The following is a 12,633-nucleotide window of genomic DNA, read 5'->3' as shown; positions in this document are numbered from 1 at the left end:
CCATAAAGCCAACATAAAAACTATAATTAAAATTAATAAATCATAAAAATGTCAGCCATAAAAACATATGCAATTTTGCCCCATATACTTTAAACTTGACTTCACAGGCCATGTCAGCAATAAAAAAATGTATCAGGACCAAGTACCAGTTCAGTTACAGTTTATGTCCTGCCTACAAATACTGGGAGTTGGGGAATCTGAGGTCCTTTTTGTACCAGTATTTTGCTTTGGTTTCTGAGTGCATCCTATTCTTCCATTCTGCATTCCCTCCCGCTTTCACTTCCAGTTTGTTTTGGGGCTTTTTCTTGTTTCTGCATTTATTTTACAGGAATCTGCATTCAAATTGCTTCGAGCACACTGTTACCCCGCAGTTACCAAAACTCCTTTTGCAGGGATTCTTTGTTCTCATCTGCTTTCGAATTGCTAATTCTCTCTAAAGTAGAATTGTTTCTGTGGGTATTTAAGTGCTGCCCATTTCCACCTCTTTATGTTTAGGTTGACACTCCCTCCCCATTCTGTTTTGTTTACCTCCTTCTCCAAAGACAAAAGAGGACATGTCCTCCCACTCAGGCAAATTGTTAAAAATCCAGAGAGAGTTTAAGAAGGAATCAGTCAATATAAAAGATGAGGGGATTCCCTGCTCCCAAATGTGTCAGTCCTAGATGTTCATTTTCCCCTCCCTTTCCTTTCATTTTGCAGAATTACAGAGGGAGGAAGGGAGGGATTGAGTCTGCTGTTAAAAGTTTTAACTCTGGCAGGATGATTGCATAAATTAAAAAAAAGGATGCCACCCACACAATATCATGTGACATTTCCATAATAATTATGCAAAAAATGCAGATTTTTCTCGTAGATGCAGAATGCATGCAGAATACACAGATAAATAAACTGGAAGAGGAAAAAAACAGTGCAGAGGGAATGTGTGTGAATGTGAAGCCAACCCTTAAGGCTTGACTCCTTGGATTCTCCAGAGGAAGCTGTCAGTGCAGGAAGGGCCTCTGTGCTGGAGAACTGCAGAGACCCTTCTAATTTGCAGAGCTTCCCTTTTTCCTCCTGTGGCTTTTAGGCAACACTGCTTTTTTCTCAATTAACTTCTTATATGGCATCGTTCCAGTCACAATTAGCAACCTTCAAGGGATTCCTGTGTCCTGCACTATGGCTCCTTGATATAATTGTGGCAATAAATTAGCAATGGATTAAATCAAGGGGAAGAAGAATCAAAAATGAAAAGAAAGTTGTGTACAGTAGCTAAAGGTCATGGCTTGGAAATGGCCAGAGGGAAGGATTTCTCACTGCCAATTCAGGGCTCTGCTTCCTTTTCAAATATACAAAGAGAAATACCACAGTGGGAGGACTGTGAACTCAGCATGACAGGGAGCTTAAAAGCAACAGCCAAAGCACAGACACCCTTAATGCTCCTGGGACACATTAATACATATGAAGCTGCCTTATACTGAATCAGACCAGTGGTCCATCAAGATCAATATTGTCTATTCAGACTAGCAGTGGCTCTCCAGGGTCTCAGGTAGAAGTCTTTCACATCACCTACTGCCTGGTCCTTTTAAATGGAGGTACTGGGGACTGAATCCAGGACCTTCTGCACGCAAACCAGAGGCTCTTCCACTGAGCCATGGCCCCTCCCTTGGGCATTGGCCTTGGGCCAATAAAACCATGAACATCACCATCTGCTCCCTAGGAACACCAGGTCCCTCCAGCTCATAGGCATTCACTGTGGATTATATCATGTCATACTTCAAGGCACTCTGGATAACCGTATTCACATTTGGAGAAGTTGCTTGGCAGCCTTGGCTGTTTCCTTTGACCCTTTTCCTAATCCATCCAGGCTGTATTTCTAATTCTTCTCCATTTTTGGAAGGATAAGTTTAATGAGATGATCACAAGCGGCTTCTTCAACAGCTGTACAGAGTTAGCATTTGATAAAGTTCAGTTCCTTGGGGAGGACAGATCTTCTACTGGAACTGGTAGTGTCTGAAGGGGGAGGTACATCATAGCAGGATGGATGGAGGAAGAACTGTGTGTTTAGAACTGGCATCTTCAATTTGGAGGGGGACTATTCTTCCTGCAAGGATAGTGCCATAAATGGTTCTCTTTCACTCCATTTTATCATCACAACATTTTATCTTGTGATGCAGGTTAGTCTGAAAGTGATTAACTGGCCAATGGTTGCTCTCTCTCTCTCTCTTTTTTTGGTATTTTGTGTGTGTATATGTGTATCTGCACTTGGAAGTCACATTGACCTCTGGTGACTGACTCCTACTGGGGGCTGGAGGATATTCAGAGAGGTGGCTGAAAGCCTGCCTTTTCCCTCCCAACTTGGTATCCCAAGGAAGTCTCCCATCCAAGTACTAACCACAGTCAACCCTGCTTAGCTTCCAAGATCTGATGAGATCGGGCTTGCGGATCCAGGTCGGGGCGCCAATGGTTGCTTTATAAACTTCATGACTAAGTGGGGATTTGAAGCTGGGCCTCCCCAGTCCCAGTCCAGCATTCTAACCATGACACAACATCATTCTTACTGTGGGATCTAGAGTTTAAGAAGTACAGAGAAGGGACTGACTCATTTCTTCTCAAGTGGTGACAGACATGTACATGTATTGAGAGCCAGCATGGCATGGTTAGAGGAGACCTGGATTCAAACCACCAATCTGTTCTGAGGTTTACAGAATTACCTGGAACCAGCTGGTGCTTTTCAACCTGGCCTGCTTCATAGGATTGTTATTATAATAAAATGCCAGAGAGGAGAACTACAAATACTGCCCTGAGGTAGAAAGAAAGAAAGAAAGAGAGAGAGAGAGAGAGAGAGAGAGAGAGAGAGAGAGAGACTGCTCATACATAATCAACGTGGCCAGATGGAAAAATCATGGATTCCAAAGAGCACCGCAGATAGATTCCAGACATTACTGCCAAGAAAGATCACTCAACCAAGGTGGTCAGGTAGAATTTATGGGCAGTGTGGGGACCTGAGCTGGAAGAGATGCTGAGGGCAATGCTGGTCAGTTTGAAAATAGAGGACTGTTGGACTTGCGTTTGTTTTATAAATCTTCTGAGCCACTGTGACAGCGTCAAAGGGCTTAGAGTTGCTTCTGCTATATCGGTGCAACAAATCACATAAGAGACAGACAGTTCTCTATCAGGACTGACTAGGAAGACAAAGAGGAAGGGCCCAGTCAATGAACACAGATCGGAAGGCAAAACACAGAGACTACTTCCACAGTAGTGAAATTCCCCCATGTGCGTTATGTGAGATTTTCCGCAGTAGATTTTTCCTCACCAGGTACAAACCCAAAGTTTTTTCCTTCTTATCCCAAGTTTTTGGAACTCACTAAAACTGGGGATTCTGAAAATGCAGGGTAAGAAGAAGAAAACTTTGGGTTCATGCCTGGTGAGGAAAAATCTACTGCAGAAAATAACATAACATGCACTTTTTAAAACGACAGTGCTAGGCTTCCCAAGTTCCCCCGGGGGGGGGGACCCCCGCCCCAGAGGCCGGGCCCCGGAACCCCACCCCGACGTGCGCGTCAGCCAGAAGTGACGCGACCACGCCGGCACGCTGGGGGTGGGGCCACGGTCATCCGAGGGAAAACTCTCCCCGCCCCCAGCGTGCTCGGCGTACTAACGTCACTTCCGGGTGACGTGCGGGCGGTGCGCACACAAGTCGCCGGACGGGAGTCTCCTGCTGCGGCGATTTTTCAACTTGGCAACCCTAGTCAGTGCAGGGAATTTCACTACTTCAGAAATGGTCTAGGGAGGTGAAATGCTGTTGTAGTGGTCACATGGGGCAAAGGGCATAGCTAGGATTGCCAGGTCCTTAGTTTCTGCTGGCAGAGGTATCCAGCCTGCTCCTCTGGATCTTCTAGTGTGTGCATAAAGTGTGCGTGCTGCAATGCAGAAGTGACGTCATTGTGCCAAGCAGGTCATACAAGACACACTCTAGCATTTGCCCCCAAAACCCTATGGTCACCATAGAGTCCTATGGTCACCATAGAGTTTTTAGCCAAATGCTAGAGTGTCCCTATCATGATCTGGGCTGTGCCACCAGAGGCCTACTAGGCCCAGGGAGCCTGGCTAGCAGTAGGTAAGGCTGGGCCTACAACTCTCAGAAGCCCCTGAGAGGTTTTGGAGCCAAATATAGGGAAGAAGAGGGCTGGGGAACAAAAGGGCTGGTGCCAGAGCAGAAGCTGTTCTTTCTTCCAGAGGGCAGAGCCAGAAGGAAGGCTGCTGCAGAAAGAAACCCTCATCCTGAGGGAAGGATGAGTAGTCTAGTATCAAATAGTGAGCTAGGGACAGTATATATTTAGACGCGTTAGGGCATTTGATTTCTTTTCTTTTCACCCACTTACTGTTATCATTCTGCACCTTGTTGTTTGACCTCCTATACAATAAACTATTTTCATTGTTCACTCTGCCTGCTCCTCATGCCTATTATTCGGCCAAAAGGATGTCAGAAGGTCTTGGGAGGGTGCTCTGGGCCTTCTCAAGGGAGTCTGGAACTAGAGTGGTGGCAGCGTCAGGTGACACCCCACCTGAGCCATGACATGGTGGCTGTAGTGGTGGGATGAACTAATTTTTGACCCTGGTGAGGCAGAGTGCCACTTGGCCTTGGCAGAGAAACAAAAAAAATGTTTTTTTGCTTTTGGGCTTAAGGAAGCCCTATTGTTTGAAGGTGCTTGCAAGACCAAGTAAGGATCTGGTAAGGTGTGGTGAAAAGGTTTTGTTTACGTTCTAGTTGTCGGGTCAACTGAATAGTGAGGCAGGGTTTGATAGTGCATGTTCCTCCGATATGGGAAAGAAAAATTAGAGGACATACCTGTGCCTAGAAGCAAGACCAGAGCAGGGGCTGCTGATCAGATATCTCAGGAGAAAGCAGACAGAGAGATGGCAACCCCAAGTGAAGAGAACTTGCGCCTCCAGCTGCAACTTAAGCAGGCAGAGCTGGAGTTAGAGAAAGCAAGGCTGCAGAAAGAGAAAGAGCTGGAAAGGTACAAAATACTGAAGGAAGAGAGAGAGAAGGCAGCCCAGAAAGAACTGGAGAGAATGAGGATGGCGCACGAGCTGAAAATGGCAAAGTTGAGAAAAGAGCCATCTTCACTTCCTCCAGACGCTGATGTACAAGGGGATAGAAGGAAGTATCCTCTGTACAAGGAAGGCTGGAGTGGGTCGTGGAAGGCAGCTGTGCACGATTATACCCCGGTAGCCATGCTTGTGGGGGAAGATTTAGCAGAGCAGATGACTGTGGAACCCAGAGTCCATGAACCTGAGATGGCGGAAAAGAAGGTCAATCCAGAGGAAGATGTCTACCTGCAGTTCTTAAAGGACTTTGAAGCTGTTCCTGAGGAACCCAGCTGGAAAACTGATGTCTACATAGGGGTGTTAACCCGTCGTCGGTCTGAGAAGCAGCAGCAAGTTGGGCACACCCCGGCAACTTCTCCAGACCCTGTTACAGAGCTGATGGTGGCAGAGTCTCCTCCAGTGAGTCTGACTGCATTTCAGAAGGATCAAGAGGAGGACGCCAGCATGGAAGAAGTCCATATCAACTTTGATTCCATGATCCCATCTAGTTTGGATGACTTTCCATGCAACTATGCTGCTCATACCCCAGTGAACAACAGCATCAGCAACTAGAACCTAACACTACTGGGAAAACTGAAGAGATGGCATTTTCAAAGCCCTTTGAACGTAGTTCCACAGCTGGAGCAGAAAAGCCAACAGTTGTGAAGCGGAGAACAGTAGGCTGACTTGGGTAAATGATCATAAAAGTGGAGGAGAGCCAGTTGTTCCTCAAGACTGAGTTTGCAGTGCCAGTACCAAATTCCATTAGTGTTAATCCAACAAGTCAACCTGACACCAGCAGGAGAAGAGAATTTGATGAAGTCTCTCTGGAGAGCTTTAGTAGCATGCCAGATCCAGTGAAACCCCACCTGAGCCGTGACAGTCCCCATGTGACGTGCCCAGAGTGATGGTCACCATGCTGGGCACATCAGGTGCAGCTGGGCTCTTCAGGCCTCCAGGCCTTCCATTGGGGTTTTCATGGCTGCCTTTCTAAGACTTGCTCCTTTCATTAGGCAAAAACTTCCTCTTTCAATTTGTCCAGATCCTGGCTTGCTGTTGCTACACAGCCATCAGGTGGGGAAGGGAGGTGGGAGCCAGAGCACGATCCAGGTGGCTTTGCTTCTCTGCTTACAAATTTTTGGAGCATCCTTCAGAATAATTAAGACCACTTAAGCTCTGAGAGGTGCTTCTTGATGCCTTTTCTCCTCGGTGCTCATTAAACAGCAGTGTGCTTGTACTTGCTTTGGTTTCTGACAACACAGTCCTAAGCACAGTTACAACCTTGTAAGTCTGTTGAAGGCAATGGCCTTCGAAGGCTGAAACTCTGCTTAGGACTGCCCTGCAGATTGTTAATGATTCAAGGTCTTGGCAACAGCAGAGCTCCTGTTTGCAGCAATGAGGATCTCAATGGAGAAGATCTTCTGTTTTTTAGAGCATCACTGGCGAAGCAAAATTGGTGATGAACTGGGGTTGGCATGGGGAAGTTGAAACTCCTGGTCATGCAAAACCCAAATTCTATGCAAAGACAGCCACACATGCCTTCTTCAGCCATGCCAAGAATAGAATCCTACCCGGATTCAGATCTGGCAACAGACTAGGGCTGCACAAACCTACAAATGCTGGGATTTATTTAAGGTTCAAGGAGCCTTGCTTTGTCCCTCCTTGAGTTCTTCTTCCAAAATCCAAAATATGGATGGTTCTTTTACATCTGTATGGTATTTGTTTTAAGTGTTCTTTGCTGTCTATTTTTTAGCTGTTGCCTTTGATCTATCTTTTAAAAATATATATTAAAATATATTCCATTTTATGAAAGTGTATAAAAAATCACTCCTTGGTCTGAACTTAATGTCCCTCCCCATCTTAGAAGTGTGAATAAGCTGGGATTGTTCTCTGTGGTTTAAGTTTCCCTTCTGTCTACTCCTTTTGACTCAAGGTTCCTGTGGACATTATTTCTATCATGCAAACTGAATCTTCCTTCCCCACACAGAATGAAATTTTTCCTTACCATTCCTCCTCCTCCTCCTCCTCCTCCTTCATCAGCACTTTGTTGGTATGTTCTTCTTGACAACAGCTTGGATGACCTCTATTGTACCAAATCAACATGACCTGATTGAATCAGCAATTACAACCTTTGATTTGCACTTTTTTTTATGAGTAGCAGGCAGGGAAGTTTCACAAAAAAAAATTGCACTGTAGGGTGACACTTCAGCAAACAAACAGGATACTTTATATTTCAAAAGATATGTTGGAAGGCTCAGATAGAAATATTAAGTGGCTTGTGGTGTATATGTGTCATTGGTCATAGCCAATAAATCATCTTATATAAAAAAGACTGCATCATCTCATTTCTAAAATTAAATACTCTGTTGTCACTATAAACCTTGATAAGAAACGTAACATTATTTGCTTTGTGAAACTGTTATGTATCTTACAAAACAATCCTTGACATAGGATGGAATAGAATAGTTTTAAAAATGCTCTTACAGATGAGAAAGGGAGACTTGACCAGTGCATTTCTCTTCCACTACCAAGCAATTTTAAAATGGATGCTCAACAAACAAAGCAAGATACATCCAAAAGAGGTTTTTTATCTCAAAAGGGAGCAAAGGAATGGTAAAAAAAGGAAAGAAAACAGCTGTCCAGAAGAATATAGAATACCTTTTCCATGTTATCTCTCCAAATGGAAAGCAACAGTCTGTTCCTGACTCAAATGCCAACTGGAAGTTGAATGTGTTCAATGGTTAGTGACTTTTCCCATCCTCTGAAACAACTCAATAGAGACAGCATGATTTGCATCAAACCAACAAACTTGTTCATTTCTTTTACAGTACAAAAGCAGAGGACCTTTTATAAATTGTTTTTGGAAGAAAAAAAAAGCAGGGGACCTTTTATGAGCAGTTTTCGGCAATGTGGAGAGTGCTCCAGAAGATGAATGAATGGTTGTGTCAGGCAGTGGAATCCTAAGCAGAGTTAAACTCTTCTAAGTCAACTGAAAATGCTCATAGATACATGTAACCCAGCTCAGGATCCTTTAATCAGGGTGAAGCTAGGGTTGCCAGGCTCCTCCCTGGCCACCAGTGGGGGATGGAGGGTAGGTTTGGCAGATCCAGCTTGAGAAACTCCTGGAGATTTGGGGATGGAGCCTGGGGAGGACAGAGACTTCAGTGGAGTACAAGACTATAGCGTACAGCCTTCAAAGCATCTGTTTTCTCCAGGGGGACCGATTTCTTTAGTCTGGAAATGAGCTGCAATTCCAGGAGATCCCCAGGTACCACCTGGAGGCTGGCATCTGTAGGTGAAGCTGTTCAGATACTGAATTTGTAAGACATGATGGTCACAAGGGCTACATCTTAAAACTCTGGCAAAAATATGTTGTTCACCTGACAATGAAAGTTTGTCCCAGGCTCTCCTTAGCTTCCCCACAAATGGCTGAGAAATGCTATGGTATAATCAGTTCAAGACTGATTTGGCCACGGCTCACAGAAAAGAAAGTGTTGCTTGGGACCAACAGTCCACTAAAATTTAATTTGCCCAGGAAATTTGCCTTCCCTTCAATGATGGGAGCCTGCCGCCCCCCCCCCACAAGTGGGGAGGATCATTATACCCTATGGAGACCCTATGGAGACAGTCCCCGATCTGGTCTGGATCTTCCTCCGCTAAGAATGTTTTCTCATGAAGATGTTTTTGGCTGACAAGATCAAAATATTTTGGCAATTCGAACATGACTGAATGGCTAACAACAACAACAACGTTTTTAATTTCAGAGTTTTTGTAGAAACATCTGTCTTGTTTGTTTATGGATCTAACTATCCACAAATTTGGCCATGTCAAGAATTAAATAGATTTATTATGATTGATTTATACTTTGATTTTCTCAGCCAAAAACATCTTTATGAGAAAACATTGTTAACTGTGGAAGATTCGAACAAGTAGGTACTTACCTAGCCAACTGCTGTCCATCATTGATGGCAGCTGAAAATACATTGGGTCAACCTTCACCCATAATAGAAGAAGCACCTGTAGCTATATGAAAGGAATTCTCTCAGTGGCTATTGTTTGTCAACCACAGCAATATTTCCAGCCTTCAAGCATTTGTTTCTGGCAGTAAATTGTAGGGGAAGAGAGCATGTCAGGCCTGACAGCAGCCACTGGACAGCTGGACACCATGCAACTTGCGTAAGTCATGCAGGCCCAGCTGCTTGCTACTGCTCAACAGCCACTGCCCCATGAAGTATTGTATAGTGGTTAGTGTTCCAGACAAGGATTTGGGAGACCCAGGTTTGAATCTAAGTTGGGAAATACCTGGAGATTTTTTTGGGGTGTTGCCTTCTGACATACTTCCAGTGATGTCAGGGGATGTGGCATATGCAAATATGTTATGCTAATGAGTTATGCTAATGAGCTCCTGTACCCCTTTTTCTACGAAATGACCCCTGGTCACAGTAGTGCCTCACCAGTAATCTGGAACAGGCAGCCCAAAATATTTAAGGAAGAAACCATCCATTTTTCACAGGCTGGCCATAATATTAGACATTAAGGCAGCTGTGAGGGAACAGCTGGGTATTTCTTTGGCTTGGTGCTCTGAACCAAATGCACCAGAAGAGTTTCTAGTCCCTGTGGTTCATCAGCATGTGGTTGGAACTTGGGATTTATAAAGGGTCACCCAGGGAAGGGAAACGCAAGAACCTCAAATGGAGAGGATCTTCTTAAGGTCTCTGGCACAAAATGGCAGCCAAAGAGATCCTATGACAGGAGAGGCAATTCAAAGTTATGGGGAGAGGGGGAAGGAAAGGAGCTTTATTTGTATTAGGCAGAATTAATGCAAGGTTTGTCTTTTGTTTGTGTCAACAGTTTTGGGATTATTATTATTAGAAGAAGAGATTGGATTTATACCCCGCCCTTCACTACCCAAAGGAGTATCAGAGTGGTTTACAATCTCCTTTCCCTTCTCCTCCCCACAACAGACACCCTGTGAGGTAGGTGGGGCTGAGAGAGCTATTTCGAGAACTGCTCATGAGATAACAGCTCTGAGAGAATTTGTGACTGACCCAAGGTCACACCAGCAGCTGCATGTGAAGGAGTGGGGAATCAAACCCGATTCTCCCAGATTAGAGTCCATGCTCCTAACCACTACACCAAACTGGCTCAATTAGGGGAATTTCAGACAGCCGATATAATCCGGTTCAGGAACTGTTCCCTAATGGTTTCTGGTCTGACATTTCAGACAGAACCATTTCAGTAACAGTTCCCTACCAGAATATATTTTCACTTTCAGACAGAAACGCTTCTGTTCCATTAGGGAAGCGTTTCTGAACCGTTTTACCTGCAAACTGCTTCCAAGTGGTCTTCACTTTTCTATACCATTTCTGAAGGGCTATGGGGTGCTGTGTAAAATGCCCTGTAGTGCTTCCTCCAACACCGCTTTGTTTTTCCGCCCTTTTCTGCCTGCACAGGTGATCTCCGTCTTTTTTATTTTTGAATCTTCATTTTTTGAATGTTTTGAATGTTTGCTATAGCACTTTAAAACGAACATTAAAAATAAAAATAAAAGGATAGAGATCGCCCGCTCGGGCGAAAAAGGGTGGGAAAACAAAGCGGTGCAGTCTGAAATGCCAAACCGCTTCAGAGACGGCTCCTTACCGGTAGGGAAAAGGCTGTGTGAAATGGCAGCCCTGTACCGGTTTACTCCAAGATGGTACAATAACAGCTTAAAAAGGGTAATGTGAAATTCCCCTCACTGTTGGTGTTTTATTGTGAAATGTTGCATTGCATTTTATTGTATTTTACTGGCACCATATGTATTTGTTGAGATTATATGTATTTGTGTGTGTGTGTTTGTGTGCAGCATTACAGGCAAGCTAATTAGTTCCAACAGATAAAGCACCTTAACTCAGCTGAAAAGTAGGAGTAAAGCAGCTCAGAAATGCTGATCCTTCAAAGGGGGAGAGGGGAACCAGAGGCGTATTGGTAACATACCCTGGTTCCTCTTTTGTTGTGCGAAATTCTCTAATGCTGCACTTTGCTTTGTTTTGAGATCTTTGAGGAGGCAGGCCAGGCTACAAGGACTGGAGGGACATTCCCAGATCATGGAGAGCAGAGAGCCCACCTGACATCAGACTCCCCCCCCCCTCCCTGGTTTTGGCCAGACACCAGTTGGACTGGATTCTGTTGCAGGAATTCATACTTTGTCCCTTTCTCCATTGTCACACCAGTGCCTTGTGTTAAGCTGAGAAAAAATGGCAAGGTCTTGTCACTCTAGCTGGGTGTCTTTCACAAGCAGTGATATATATATATATAGTGTGGAGCAGATGTGAGTGTGCATTTCCCCTCCCATGACTGAAAAAAAGACAGAACATTTTCTTACGCTTGTGGGAAACACAAAGACCATATTAATTGCCCAACCTGCATTCCTCTCACAGATCTACGCAAAGGGAATTATTCGCCTGCTGGAGTGTCTGAGAGAAGGTTCCCCCCACCCCCCAAGTCAGCATGAAAATATATTAGGGATTCAATAAACAATGCCGGTTGCTCAAAATTAAGGAAGGGAAGAAAATGCTCTTGCAGCCACTCGTGTTCTCCTGCAGCTTTTTATTAGCAGTGTCCCTCCTCCTCACCAGCCCATATTAAATGCTATTCCCTAGAAATTGCTCCACACACTTCTGAGCAAGGTGAGGCAATTGCACTGCTATTGTTAATCAGTTAGCTGTGCACAAAGGGCCAGAAATGAACATGGGCGGCACGGGCAACATCTTCTTGCAAAGGGCAACGTGGCCAGCATTCTGCGTGCAGAGTAGAGACGTTACAGAGAGTTAGGTGCATGTTTTTCAGACAGCAAGGCAAAGGTAAAGCTGACGCTCTTGCTACAGAGCAATCCGTGGGACAAAGACAGTGACCTCCTACCATGTTCTAGTGATGGGTGAGTTTTCCCTCCCTATTCCTCCTCCTAATTAGGTTAGTTTTCCTGAGCTCTCTTGAAGCACCTGTTAAAAAGCTACCTGATTTTTACTGAGAATTTTCCAAAGAATATTTGGAATGTTTGGTGCACTTAGGGGAGGTCCCTACTCCTTCCCTTTTCTCAACCCAACTTCCTCTGGTGGGGGAGGAAGAATTGATGGCAGAGAAAGTGGGTGCTCTTGAGCATGGTCAGCCATGTTCACTGCCAGGGGTCGTTTCGTAGAAAAAGAGCTAGGGGAACTCATTAGCATAACTCATTAGCATATGCCACAATCCCTGACATCACCGGAAGTGAGTCATAAGGCCACACCCCCGACATCACCGGAAGTGTGTCATAAGGCCACACATCTCGCCCCCAACGGTCCCGGCCACCGCCGGCCTTGCAGCTCCACTGCCGAGCCCCATGAGGGTCCCGGCGGTGGACCTGCAAGGCCGGCGGGAGTGCAAGGAAGCCCCACGAAGGCCCTCCCTGGCCCCAAGCAGGCAGGGGTGGGGAGAGGAAGGGAGGAAGCAACTTACCCTCCCTCTTCTCCTGCCTCCTCCTGGCTGAATGAGGGCCGGAAGCGGGGTGGCTGGAAGCAGGGGGCGGGGCTTCATCATGTGCCCCGC

The sequence above is a fragment of the Gekko japonicus genome, unplaced genomic scaffold (assembly GCF_001447785.1).
Source record: "Gekko japonicus isolate JY-2015 unplaced genomic scaffold, Gekko_japonicus_V1.1 scaffold208, whole genome shotgun sequence".
NCBI lineage: Eukaryota > Metazoa > Chordata > Lepidosauria > Squamata > Gekkonidae > Gekko > Gekko japonicus.
Note: the sequence above shows the minus strand (reverse complement) of the source record.